Raw genomic sequence first — 13,723 nt, forward strand, 5'->3', positions numbered from 1 at the left:
CTTATCACCCTAGTTGTATGTGGTCTCCCCCCACCCTCATGTTACTTTGTATATGTGCAATTATTCTGTATTTTCTTATCTGTAAATATACTTGCCCCCTTACATACAGGGGTTATTTTGGTCTTGACTTTTTTATCTCCATTGCTTAGCTTTTTATCTCCATTGATGTATAGCAGTGTTTAATAAACGTTTGCTGATTGATTGGTTAGAAAAGTGTCCTACCATCTCAGGGCACTCATACCTACACGCATGGGTGTTCAGGTGAAAATATAGGCAATAAACCCCACTTAGAACCAGTCTTCCGAACCTCCAGATACTGGTTACAAATAGAGAAGTTTTGGAGTGGTGGTGGTAGTGAGGGAAGTATATATTAGTGATTATTGGAGTAGACATGTCCCTTTAGCTATCATTCAGATGGCCACTGTGGCTGGCATGACAGAGAGAAAGAGACAGACTGACCGAGTTAGTTGCCTGGGAAAAAAATAACCGAGGGAAAATTTCTACATGATGCCTGGAAAAGCTAGCCTGGGACCTGGGATTACATATTTCTCACCATAAAGCAAACAACACAACAGGCAGAACACTGTAGGGAAAATGACATCACTGCAGATTTTTAGGGCTAATCATTTAACTGGATTAGCCCCAAAGTGCTGTGTCTAAAATCAGCATCCCTGCTTCTTTATGTACTCCAGATGAAACACATTAGCAGAAATATGGCAAGGGACACTCACAACACACTGTTCTACACTCTCAGCATTTTTTGCAAATCTGCAATTAGTCTAAAGGGCCTGAGTAAATTAGGCCTCTTGATAAATGAAGCACCTAGACAGGTCTCAGATTTATTGGATCTCGCTGTCCTGCTGTCCAGAGCCTGTGTCTGCTACATTGTGGAGCTAGGATGGTACAGTGGGAAAGACAATGAAGCCAATAGACCCTGAATTGCTCCCAAAAAACACTCGAAGAAACCCTGCTTGAGGCTGCCGGCTGATTGGCCTTAAAAGTTTCTGCCAGGAATATGGTAGGTAAACTAGATAGTATTTGCCAGGAAATTAGTGGGGAAATGAAGAGTACATCCTATACTATATGTGAGGAAGTGACTAAAGTGGGGGGAGTGTGTGTGTGTGTGTGTGTGTGTGTGTGTGTGTGTGTACACTCCTGCCTTCTGTGCTGTGGCCTTCAAGAAGGGGACAGGGGCATGTGAATTTACATAACTCCCCTCCCCTGTTCTTTAGTGATTTTCAGCATCAGTCTTTATACTGCTGGTCTTTTAGAACAATATTGCCAGGTCTTAGTCTATTACCTACCATAATAAGTTTTCTCACACAATGGATAGAATTAGCAAACGGATTTACTACAAAACAATATGAAATGTCCATCTCCAAAAAAGTATCTTCAGAAAGGGACAAGAGCAAATGGGCAGATAATGGGCAGAACCAAGTGCCTAATAATCAGGTGACTTATGGGGGGATTTCTAGAATGTGGGATGGGGAGAGGAGTGCTGGGAAAGCTGGCATATATGTCCAGTGCAGAATCTCATTCTGAATCATGGGTTGTAGTGGTTCCCAGTCATAGCAGTGACACTTGCTAGTTGCTGCTGCTGCTGAAATAAGCTGAAAAAGCCAGTCAGGATTTTCCAGCAGATGTTCAGATGTTTTTGGAGATTGTGCTCTCTTCCCCTCTCTCTTTCTTGCTTAAAAAATTATTTAATTTTTTTTTTATCAAGCCTGACAGTCACTGGGTTAGGGTACCACAGCTGTCTAACTTTTCTGGGAAATCCTAGTAGCTAAGTGCCTGATCACTCATTCCTTGGAAGTGACAGGGACCAAGTCATCCAAGTTAATGTGGGACCCAGAGGAGCCCAAAGATCAAAAATATCCAAATGAATTCAGTCCCGAAGGCCCAGCCTGGAACTGACTGGCTGATTTTCTTCTCCCCCTCTGACATGATTCAGTGTCTCTGGGCTCCCAGATCAGTTTGGTGATTCTCCCGTAAACCCACATTGATTTTCCTGTAGATTACATTACCTCCAATCACAAAAGAAATTGTACTTCTCTCCTGAAGTGTCAGTACAAAATGGATAGCAAACATTTTCCTGGGGGCAGCTCAGCTCTCCTGTCAAAGGCCCTATAGACTAGAGAGCCTCCTACTAACTGGGCTCCCTCCTCTCACACCTCCCCAAAAGCTATCCTGAGGGGGTAGGGAAGGTAGGAAAAGTTCCCAGGCTTTATTGGGGATCAAATCCAACCCTTGGCAGACACGGGATGGCCAATTATACGGCAGTTTGATCCTTCCACTTCTCAAGGCCTTCTAAATTATGGAATTAAGATGGTTTAGTGGAAAAAAGGAATGGTGACACTCAAAGTGTTAAGAATTTAGAACATGTCTTCTCATATATTAAAAAGGCCCTTTGAATATCATCAAAGAGATTGAGGAATTTTTATTCCTTTTTAAAGCTGGTTTAAGAACTGATTGGATTCTTTGGAATGGTCTCTAACAGTTTTGTGTGTGTGTGTGTGTGTGTGTGTGTGCGCGTGTGTGTGTGTGTGTGTGCGTGCACATGTATATATTAGGTGAAAGGTGGGTGCTTCATGGACCTGTCTCTAGCTGGTTCATAAAGCTTGCTTTTCTAAGTGCCAGGGTATACCTTCCAAAACTCTTTCATGCAGGGAAAACTCCGAAGTGGCGAGGCTGGCACTGAATACAGGCATTGCATGCAGGCAGGTCTCTGTGGATGGAAAGATTCAGGGGAGTCAGCACTTTGGAAACTACTCACTTATAGCAAAAGTAAAGCCCAAATCCCCTCTTCCAGGAGACTGGCAGGCCCCAAGGCAATCAGCCCTGGGGAAACAAAATGGGGAGAGGGAGAGGGAGAAATTGAGTTAGGGGGAAAGAGCAGACAGCTCCTGGAAAAGAGAGAAGGACCATTCCCCCAAGCCCTGATGTGAGCCTGACGGCAGCACCCTCCTTTCTAGGGTGATTCTTCTGGGCATCTGTGTGAGGAAATGTAGAGGTTATATTGAAGATTACTTAATCAAGTTATATGGCACCTTGACAAGGCCAGGTCAGAGGGAGTTGACTGTGTCTTCAGTCTCTTGGGGATGGCGAACTGGGGGCTGGCATCAACCTCTTGTCTTGTGTCCTTTGACTTGAAAGATACAGGAAAAGGATGGGCCTGGGAGCTGGGGTGGTAATGCATGGCTGGGAAGGCATTTGTCTGTGAAATTCAGTGTGTGGGGATGAGTGGTTTGGGTGACCAGGTCTCATGGGTATGTGTCTTTTTTTTTTTTACTAGGTGAGTAGATAAGAGAAGGATCCTAGTTCTTTGTAGGAGTAAATGGTAAGTAGCAGCCTTAGACCAGGGACAACTTAGGCGCTTGGAAACCAAAGTATATTAGATATTAGGGGGCAAATTCTGTTAGCCATATGCCTTGGGTAAAACATTATCACAAGTTAGACAAACTATTTCAGACATAAGTCGAGATTTCTGTCTTCCAACAAAAATCCAAAGTCTCATCGTTTATAGATATTGAAATTTACTGTTGCCTTTGTTAGGAGAATAGATCCTTTCCTCATAAATAACAAAAATGAGACAATACAACAAATGGCTGAAATTCCCTCTCCAGTCTGATCTGTCAGACAGAAAGCAGTGCCAAAAGTTCTTTCCCTAAACAGAAATGTGATCCCCAGGGACATCCAGCACAAATGGACCAGAAACCCTTATGGTGGGAGGTAGAATGATTGAAGCCTTTCTACTAACATTAAGAAGAAGGATCGTTCAAGGCCTGAGACAGCACAAGTCATAGTAGCACTGCCATGGGACCCCCAATTCACTATCTCTGAGGCATTCCACAGGAAGGGAATATATAATGTCTGCAGGACCTAGCTAGGCCCAGAGAAGAGTCCTGCCTCTTTTTTCTGCAGTGCTGCATGGATCTGAGGGGTAAAAGGAATGGTGAAGAAATCCCACATTTAAAGCCTGTGTTAAGTGGGGGGAAAGGAAGTGTGGAATGGTGGATAGAGCAGTTGACTCGAGGGCAGACAGCCTGCATTACAGGGAAGGCTCTCTGCCCCTTGTTAGGTAAATACCAGCAAGGATCTATGACTTTGTTGGCTTGGGGAATTCCTGCTCTGTGAGCTCCCTCCAACAAGAAAGGTCATAATCTGTCTGTGACTTAGTAACCAAGTGCTGGGAAGCAGCTTGACACATCTGTCGGCTGGGTGACTCAACTACCACATGTCAGAGGAAGAGTTTGAATTGGTGTATCCTGATGCCAAACCTAGCACTCCATTGACTTTGCCATGCTGTCTTGCCTTTTACTGTCTATGGTATGTTTTGTTAGGCCATCTATTTCTCTTTTCTGATCCTCAGTTTCCTCATCCATGAAATGTACATCGAAATTCTTATCCTTTCTGTATCAACAGGGATGCTTATCCTGTGTTCCATTTGGGTTCTGTTAAGCAGTAAACTAATAATTAAGGCACGCTCTGAAAGTGTTTATGGTATAACCACTCCCAGGGGTACCTGCATTTTAATGGGAGTCTCTTAAAGATGATTATTATTCATGATAGTGTCCATTTCCACAACCACCCTGTGAGGTGTGTGGTATATTATTATCCCCATTTTGTGGATGAAGAAACTGAGACAGGGTAGTAAGGCAACTTGCCCATGGCCCCAAGACCCATAGGGGTGGAGTTGCTTTTGTAGAGCAGCAGGTGATGGGGCATCATCAATCATCAAACATCGGTGTTTGGACTAGGCAGAGCTTTTCTGGGCACCCTTTTACAGATTTAACCCTTGCATAAGAAGACGCACGCCACCCACAGAGAATCAACACTCTCAGGAGCTCTGGATCCTTCTATGCAATGTATGTCCCTAATTCATGGAGACAGGGCAATCTTCTTGAAGTTCTTAAAACTCTTCAATAGTAAGCACATGTCTCTGCTACTTTCAAGGGTCTTATAATCCTTTATGATTTTTGAGAGCCACGATGAATCTAAACAAGCCAGAAGGACTCTTGTTTATTAGCCTAGGGAATGGAGGGGAGGAGGGAAGGACTTTTAAAAACTTATGAAGACTCTTTGACAGTTTTAAAAATACTGTTTGGTGTATGTAGCTGTCAGTGCCTCATTTTGGGGTCGATGTTGGCCTTCAGACTACCATGTACCTTAGAAGCTGAGGATGTAATGTCAGACCTTTTACTTTTTTATGTTTTTGTCAATATTGCTTGTTTTTGCATCATCTGCATTTCCCAATATATCCCTCTTCCTCCTTCTCCCTCCTTAAAACAAAAAAGAAAAAAAGCCAATTTAGCAAAATTCATCAACACATCAAGTACACTATTGTGTACTTGATTTCTTACCCAAAGTTCTTGCTTTTGCAAGAACTTCTCATATCTTTTCTTCGGGCCAAACTTGGTCATCATAATTTCATGTCATTCAGGTTCAATTGTGTTGTTGATATTATTTTTTTAATTTACATTGCTGTAGTCATTGTCTATATTGCTTTCCTGATTCAATTTACTTCACTTTGCATCAGTTCATATAAGTCTTCTCATGTATCTCTGTAGTCATCATAGTCATAATTACTTACAGCACAGTAATATTCTGTTACCTACATATATCAAAATTTGTTTAGCCATTGCCCAATTGATGAATACCCACTTTGTTTCTGGTCCTCTGTTTACTACAAAAAGTTCAAGTCTTAAAATGAGAGTTATTGATGCCTTTTAAAGAATCACTTATTTCCAGAAATATCTCCTTCTACCTGCCTTGATATCCCCCTGCCACATACAAAGAACACTTTCTTGTAACAAAAATAAACATTTAAGCAAAGATTTCTAGTAAAGTGACCACTTCTGACAATCTATACAACATTTTATTCTAAGAGTCCCTTTCTTCTCTGCCAAGAAAAAAGAAGGTCCAAAAAAAAGACAAAAGAATAAATAAATAACAGCAATATCAATCTTTTGGGGGCAGCTGGGTGGTGCAGTGAATAGAACTCTGGCCCTGGAGTCAGGAGGACCTGAATTCAAATCTGGCCTCAGACTAGCACTTACTAGCCTTGTGACCTTGGGCAAGTCACTTAACCCCAATTGCCCTACCTTCCCTCCTACCTTTTCCCAAAAGCAAAAAAAAAAGAAGAGAAAAGAAAAAAGAAGGAATGTTTATTATCTGTTCTCCATGACTATGATTATTTTTTTCAGTTAGTTAGAGTTCAGCTTATTTATATATTGTTATAGTTACATATATTCTCCTTTTGGTTCTACTTATTTTACTCTGCATTGACAGAATGATTTTCCCATATTTCTCTGAATTCTTCATACCTTAATATACAATAATATCTCAGGATATTCATGTATACCACAAATTTTTCACTCATTCCTCAACTGATGGGTGTTTCCAGCTTTGTATTCCAGTTTTGCTTCTAGTACAAGCAGTACTGGTAGCTAATTTAATCTAATCCAATAAATATTTATGAAGTGCTTCCAATAGGCCAGGTGCTGTGGGAGTACAATGAATAAAAAAAGGCTAGTTTCTGACCTTCACAAACTTATACTTTTAAGGACTGATATGAGTAGTTTGGAATATATCTAACCTAAATTAATGTCCAGATTGGTTGGACCAATTCCTGGCTCTATGAATAGAGTATGAGTGTTCCTGTAAGGCCTTTTCTAAGGAAGAAAGGAAACTTGCATGTATCAAGCACCTACTAGACACTTCTGAAAAATGATTGAACAATAATAACAAAATCTTCCTTAAACTCCAAAAACTTCTATAAATTAGTCTACGACTGTCCATAGTAGATATATTTCCCTCTTCCACGTAATAGCTCTTGAAGATAGTGATCACAAAATGCCTTCCTCTCTTCTTCTTCCAGCGAAACACCCTCAGGTCCTTCAACTGTTGACATGATGTCAAGTGTTTCACTTTCCTGTTCCTCCAACTACAATTTGTCAATTTTCTTCTGAAGGAGTGATGCTCAGAACTGAATATAATAGTCCAGTTGTGATGTGACCAGTACAAAGCACACATCACACAATTATTCATACTGCAAATAAAACCCTTCCCCCCCAATATGTTTTTCTTACATAAATTGTTGTCACCCTTTTTCCATCCAAGACTTGCCCAGTTGATTTTTTTAAACTTTAAGCAAAGGACTGTACATTTATTGCTATTTAATTTCATCTTGTTAGATTTGCCTGACAGTTTCAGTTGTCAAGGACTTAGTGGTTAGTGATTCCGTCATTCTTCATATCCATCATCCCTCTCCGATTTATGTCATCTGAAAGTTGGATGAGCAGGGCCATCTATGACTTCATCCCAGTCACTGATATAAATGTCGACGAGGGCAGTGACACCAGACGCTTTTCTCCAGGTTGAAATCAATCCTTTGATCAAGGTTCTTTAGCTAAGGCTGCACAAATCATGAGAAAGGGAGTTAGAGATTTAGTGTTAGAAAGGACATTAGGAACCTATTTCTATACTCTCATCTTACAGATGAGGAAACTAGTCCCAAGGGAAGAAGCAAGGCAAAAGGAGACCTGATGTTAGGAAAAATTACCTTGCAATTAGAGCTTTCCAAAATTGGAACGGGCCACTCATTAGAACACAAACTCTTTGAAGGTAGGGAATGCTTTGCCTTTCTTTGTTCTCCCAAGTGTCTGACTCATCATTAGAACTTAAGTAATGTTGACTGATAATTGCCTTGGAAGGTGATGGGTCCTCACTGGAGGACTTTGAGCAGATGCTGATTGGTGACTTGTCAAGGCTCTTGCAGAGCATTCCTTGGTCATGTAGGGGTTGGACTGAGATGACTTCTGGAGTTCCACTTTCAATACTTTGGTGATTCTATGAAACTGAGGTTTAGAGAAGATTTACTCAATATCCTCTTCTTCTGAATCTATTATCTTGTCCATGTTTAGTTAACATTTCTCCCTCTTGCCTATAAAGATATGAGACTTTGGTAAATAAAAAAAATGTAAACTTTAAATGTAAACATACACACACACACACACACACACACACACATTCTTCTTCAATAATTTCTTCTGGGGGGTGACTAGGTGGCGCAGTGAATAGAGCACTGGCCCTGGAGTCAGGAGGACCTGAGTTCAACTCTGGCCTCAGACACTTGACATCCTTACTAGCTGTGTGACTTTGGGCAAGTCACTTAACCCCAATTGCCCTCCAAAAAGCAAAAACAAAAAACAAAAACAAAAACAAAATAATCTTTTCTGTAATTTTGCTGGGGATTGACATCAAGTTCCCAGATCTATAGTTTCTGGAATCCATCTTTCTTTCATTTTCTGTATGTAATTTGTGTTTCAGGACACCATAGGACTTTAAAACTGGAGGGGCCCTTAGGGATCATCTTATTAATACCTTCATTGGAGAGATAATGTCTACAAGCCTCAGTTTCTCAAAGTGATTTCCCCAAAGTTGCACAGCTATTGGCAAAACTATTGGCAGAACCAAGTATAGAATCTAGCTCACCTAAAGCCCATGATCCAGTGGTATTTTTACTGCTTTTCTACCATACAGAAGGGAGAAGGGAATAAACATTGATTTAGTATCTCCTCTCTAACAGGCACTGTGCTAAGTGCTTTTTTTTTTTTTAACAAAAATACTCTCATTTGACCCTCACAACAACCTTGCAAAGTAAGTGCTATTATTATTTCCATTTTTTTGGTTAAGAGAATAGAGGTTAAGTGACTTAGCCAGGATCATACAGCTAGTGAGGGTCTAAGACTTGATTTGAACTCTGGTCTTTCTGACTCTAGACCCAGAGCTCTATACTCTACATCTGGAGGGAAAGGAATGAGCACAAAGTGCCTGCTGTATGCCATATGTACTCTCATGTACTGTGCTAAGCACTTTACAAATATGATCTCATTTAATTAGATGAAATGTTACATATTAGAGTTACCTAGTAAACATGAAAGTCTAAAACTGCTATTGAGAAACAATTTCCTGCATACTTGTAATGCTACAAACATAACAACCACCACTACCACAAGCATTTATGTAGCATTTAAGGTTTGGAAAGTGCTTTACAGACATTGTGATTTGATCCTTACAGCCCTGGGAGGTAAGTGCTATTGTTATCCCCATTTTATTAGATGAGGAAACTGGTACTTGGAGGTTAAGTTACTTGCTTAGCGACTTGTTCAAGGTCACACAGCTAGGAAGTATCTGAGGCAGGAGTTGAACTCAGGTCTTCCTGACTACAAGTCTATGACACAGCTGCCTGTAAGTACATGTATTTTCTGTATAAATTAGGAAAATGGATTATTACTTAGAGAATTTTTATTTCTTTAGGAGACTGCCTAATTTAAAAAGGGTAGTATAACAGAAAGAATACAAGATTTTGAAGTCATAGGACCCAGGTTCAAATTCATCTTTTTACCTTCCTATCTATCAGGCTTTGGGCTGGCTCATAACCTTTTCTATTTATTTATTTGTTTGTTTGTTTGTTTATTATTTGCCTTTTTTGGAGGGCAATTGGGGTTAAGTAACTTGCCCAAGGTTACATGGCTAGTTTTTTTGTGCTAAGTGTCGGAGGCCAGAACTGAACTCAGGTCTTCCCGACTCAGGGGCTGACGCTTTACTCACTGGGCCACCTAGCCTCTGCAGGCTCATAACCTTTTTAGGCATATTTCTTCATCTATAAAATGAGAAGGGAAGGACAGATAATCTTTGAGGTTTCTTCCAGATTGTCGTATTCTGGGAAATATTTAACAATGAATTCTCCAAAATTCACAACATACTTTTAAATTTAATCAACATTATTAACATTTTCTCCATTATTTTCTTAAGTCTAGACAATCAGTGGAACCCTGATTTGTGCTGTTGGCCAGTTTCCAACTTGTAAATGCTCACAAAACTTAACAATTGACTCTTGATAACAAGTACAGCAGGACCCAGGGACAGGTAGTGAGGTAGTGGCTGGAGCTCCCAGCCTGGGGTCAGGAAGACCATCTTCCCAATTTCAGATCTGGCCTCAGACACATAACTGTGTGACCCTGGTTAGTCACTTAGCCCAGTTTGCCTCAGTTTCCTCATCTCTAAAATAAGCCAGAGAAGGAAGTTACAAACCATTTCAGTGTCTTTACCAAGAAAACCCCAAACCTCATGAAGAGTTGGAAATAATGCAACAACAACATGGTGACATGCAATATACCCCTGCTTCCAGTTCTAGAGCTTTGATCTTAGTGCTTTTCAAAACTGTGGGACTATATAGAGCTTATAACCTAATTCTCTTTCAATTCATTAGTGTGATATTCAAAAGCACATAATTTTGACCCATTTTATAAATGGGATAATATTATGATAATGATAAGAGTTGTACAGAATGGGCAGGCATAGATGGCTTGTGATGTGTACCACTGAATGGTCTACATACTCTCATCAAGATCACAGAACCTGGGCAGCTAGGTGGCACAGTGAATAGAGCTCCAGCCCTGGAGTCAGGAGGACTTGAATTCATATCTGACCTCAGATACTTAACAAGTACAAGCCATGTGACCTTGGGCAAGTCACTTAACCCCAATTGCCCTTCCTTCCCCCTCCAAAAAAAAAAAAAAAAGATCACAGAGCCAGACATCTGGAGCAATGTGCTCATGAACTTGAGATTTATTTTTGGCTTTCCTACTGACTCACTGAACACCCCAACTCAGTTTTTCTTTTGGCATCTCTGCGGATGATAGATAGTAAATTCCAGTCCACTCCAGGTAGATACTGAGTATTTTAATATGTGGTAAAGAGAAAGGCTTTGAATGCCTTTGAAAAACAGTTTTCTCTCTGTTTGTGTGGCTTCCTCTACTCAATAGTCTTGAAATTATTATTAGAGTCTACTTTTATGGTGAAACCTGACCAGAGTCTGGACTAAAGAGGATTATCACCAGACTTTAGCATACTTCATTAATGAGTGGTACTTTCAGCAGAAAAGGAGAATGTGAAATTAATGGATAAGAATTGGCAGATCTTTGGTGATGGGTCAATCCAAATAGAGCATGCTTTAAATGCGTGTCAGTTCAGCATTGCCACTTTTATTTTTTACTAGGGTGGGAGGGACATCTCCCTCTAGGCACCCCCAGCCCCTCTGGTCTTGTGATCACCCCAATCTCCACCTCATCATTACCCTATCTACTCCCAATCTTGCCTGGCTGGGACGCCTTAAGTCTATCCTTGTATTCCAATACTGGCAAAGATTTTATATCTCCCTAACAATATACTGCCCATTTAAAGTACTGTAAAACATGACTGAATAGGGAATAGTGGAGGCTGGTTAGCCTGCTTTAAAATTCTTTAATTTGCTGTACCACAATAACTTGGCCTTTAATAAAAGCAATCTCTGGTCTTAATAGCCACACAATAAAGTGTTATTTATACGAGTCAGTGTGCAGGCCTGTTACCTTCCAGGTGTGCCCCAGATCTTGACTGCGTCAAGTGATCTACAGGGATGGAGCTGTCTGATGGAGCCCAAACAAGGCTTATAAACAAGGCCTGTTTTGCAGAGTCACCCTGACCAGGGCACAAGCCTGCTTTCGGCCCTTTGGCATAGCCTCACACTTGCAGTGAGCTGATTTATTTCAGTATTACATTTAATTGTTTCCTTCTTGTTGAAGCCTTAACATGCGATGCTTGTAAATATGACCCGAATCCTCCATATGGCACCCTGGTTTTCCATTTTCAAATGCAATTGCCCTAGAATAACGGCTGTGGTATAACTCAATTCGAGTTCTGCTGCTGGGGACTTTATTACATAATGCTTTCTAATTGACCCTCATAGTTTAATAAGACAGAACATTTCACCAGAACATTGACAAAAGTTATTAATTTTCACTTCAGCAGAGACCAGTGTCCCAATTAAATCCCATGATAATGCCTGCCTGACTGACTGACCTCATTACAGCTAATGCTTATTAGTCCTGCAGAGAGGATAGCATCGCACACAGCTAAAATGCCTAAATGTGCACATACAACTATTCAACGTGATTATAATTTACATACATGACTAATTTTACTCCCCTAATCCTTGTCTGGTGCAATGAATGTGGTAAACTCCTGTCACATGGAGAGATCACCCATTGAGGGTGTTAAAGGTGTCATAAAAATGCCCAAAGAGTACACTAAGCTACACCCAGTTAAATTATATCTGCCTTTCTAGGAATCCACGACAAGTGTGTGGGCGTCCTTAAATTGCTAGGTCTGTTTGTGCAGGTTCTTTCTTTATTCAGAAATGAGTTGTAATCTCTCTCTCGCTCTCTTTTTTTTAATGAGTGACAAGCTTGAGACGATTGTCGGGCTGGCATGGTTCAGGCACCCAGCTGCGTATTCACCTTTTCTTCCCCAGGCTGAGCTATATTTTCACATTTGCTTTGTATTTTTAGTTTTTCATGGACGGTAGGTGGGAGTCTTTATGACCATCCCATCTGCCTCCTTTAATTGTCCCTCCCAATGAAAACATTTCAGCCCCAGCCCTGGTATCAGCAATGACAGTAACCACCTGCTTAAGCTGTCCCTTGCCATGGTACAGCTCTCTAAAAGGTCAGACCAAACAAGTGCGTTTGCCAATACTTCTCACTGAAGAGATGGGGGCAGAGGTTGGGGGGGGGGAAGAGGATGAGAGGAAACAGGTTTTATAGTATTCTGAGTCTCAGATTTCTTATCTCTTGTAGTCTCCAAAATGATCTTAATGGTCTCTAACCCTATTTAAGTAATCTCTCATTCAGGTTCAAAGTTCAAGATTAAATCTGAGGAGCATTGACTAGCCTTGGCAATTCCTTCCCTTCACTCCCCACAATCCCATCTGCTATTTGACCTAATAGCTTAGCAGTGGGAATCAAACCAGTTCAGACTCATTGGGTGTAACAAGTCCTGTGTATATTGGCACAGGAAAATAGGCTGTTGGAAAGCAAGTAGATATATGGACACCTTTCCATACTCCATTTAAGTTCAATTAACCAGAGCCTATTCCCTGGAATTTAGGGGAGCACTAGGCTTATGAGAAGAAAGCAGCAAATTATAATATATAAAATCTTGTCTTTCTTATTTCTATAAAAACTTAATGAAAAGGGTCTATGCACACACAGAGGCTCTCCTTGATGAAAACATGAGAAAGGAACAGGCAGCTTTTGCATATGATTTTACATAGAAGACCATATCTTCATAGTTACACAAATGATAGAGAAGTATGGTGACTATTTGAGCATGTTCTGCCTATTTACTGATATAAAAATGAAAACAATGGAACAAGGCTTTCCTCAAGCAAGGTGACTCCCACACGTACATTAAAATTGCATGATATCTTTAACAGATGTGACTAAATAATGTTGATAATCATCTAAGAGTCAGAATCAAGTCAGGCATTAGAAAAGGATATATATATATATATGTATATATACTTATATAATATATTTATTACTGTTATGGAAAGTTTCCCAAACAGAGTCAAAACAGAAAAGTTTTTAGTAATGGAAAGATTTACATATAATATGTACTAATTACAGTGAGCCCTGGAACACTGTATAGTTTCCTCTGAAATTTAAAGCAGTGCCCAGAAAAGATGGGCATAGCCATCCATACTAATAAAACAAAATAGATTTTTGAAAATGTTTATTGCCCAGACTAAGATATGGAGCCAGATGAACAGTTCCCTAAATCTATTCATCCATCCATCCATCCATCCATCCATCCATCCATCCATCCATCCATCCATCCA

General features: G+C 40.4%; 1 long non-coding RNA gene across 1 annotated transcript in view; it reads left to right on the plus strand.

Annotated features, from left to right (window-relative positions):
* The first annotated feature begins 700 nt into the window (after positions 1-700).
* The window catches only part of LOC138163108 (uncharacterized), a 78,563-nt gene continuing 65,540 nt past the window's right edge, over positions 701-13,723 (plus strand). The window contains exons 1-2 of the long non-coding RNA XR_011168797.1: positions 701-1,018; positions 3,293-3,337. This is a non-coding gene — a long non-coding RNA (uncharacterized lncRNA). The remainder of the gene's footprint in view (positions 1,019-3,292; positions 3,338-13,723) is intronic.

This window comes from Petaurus breviceps, unplaced genomic scaffold (assembly GCF_028583685.1).
Source record: "Petaurus breviceps papuanus isolate PSGF00001 unplaced genomic scaffold, PetGlider_PUasm1.0 187, whole genome shotgun sequence".
Taxonomy (NCBI): domain Eukaryota; kingdom Metazoa; phylum Chordata; class Mammalia; order Diprotodontia; family Petauridae; genus Petaurus; species Petaurus breviceps.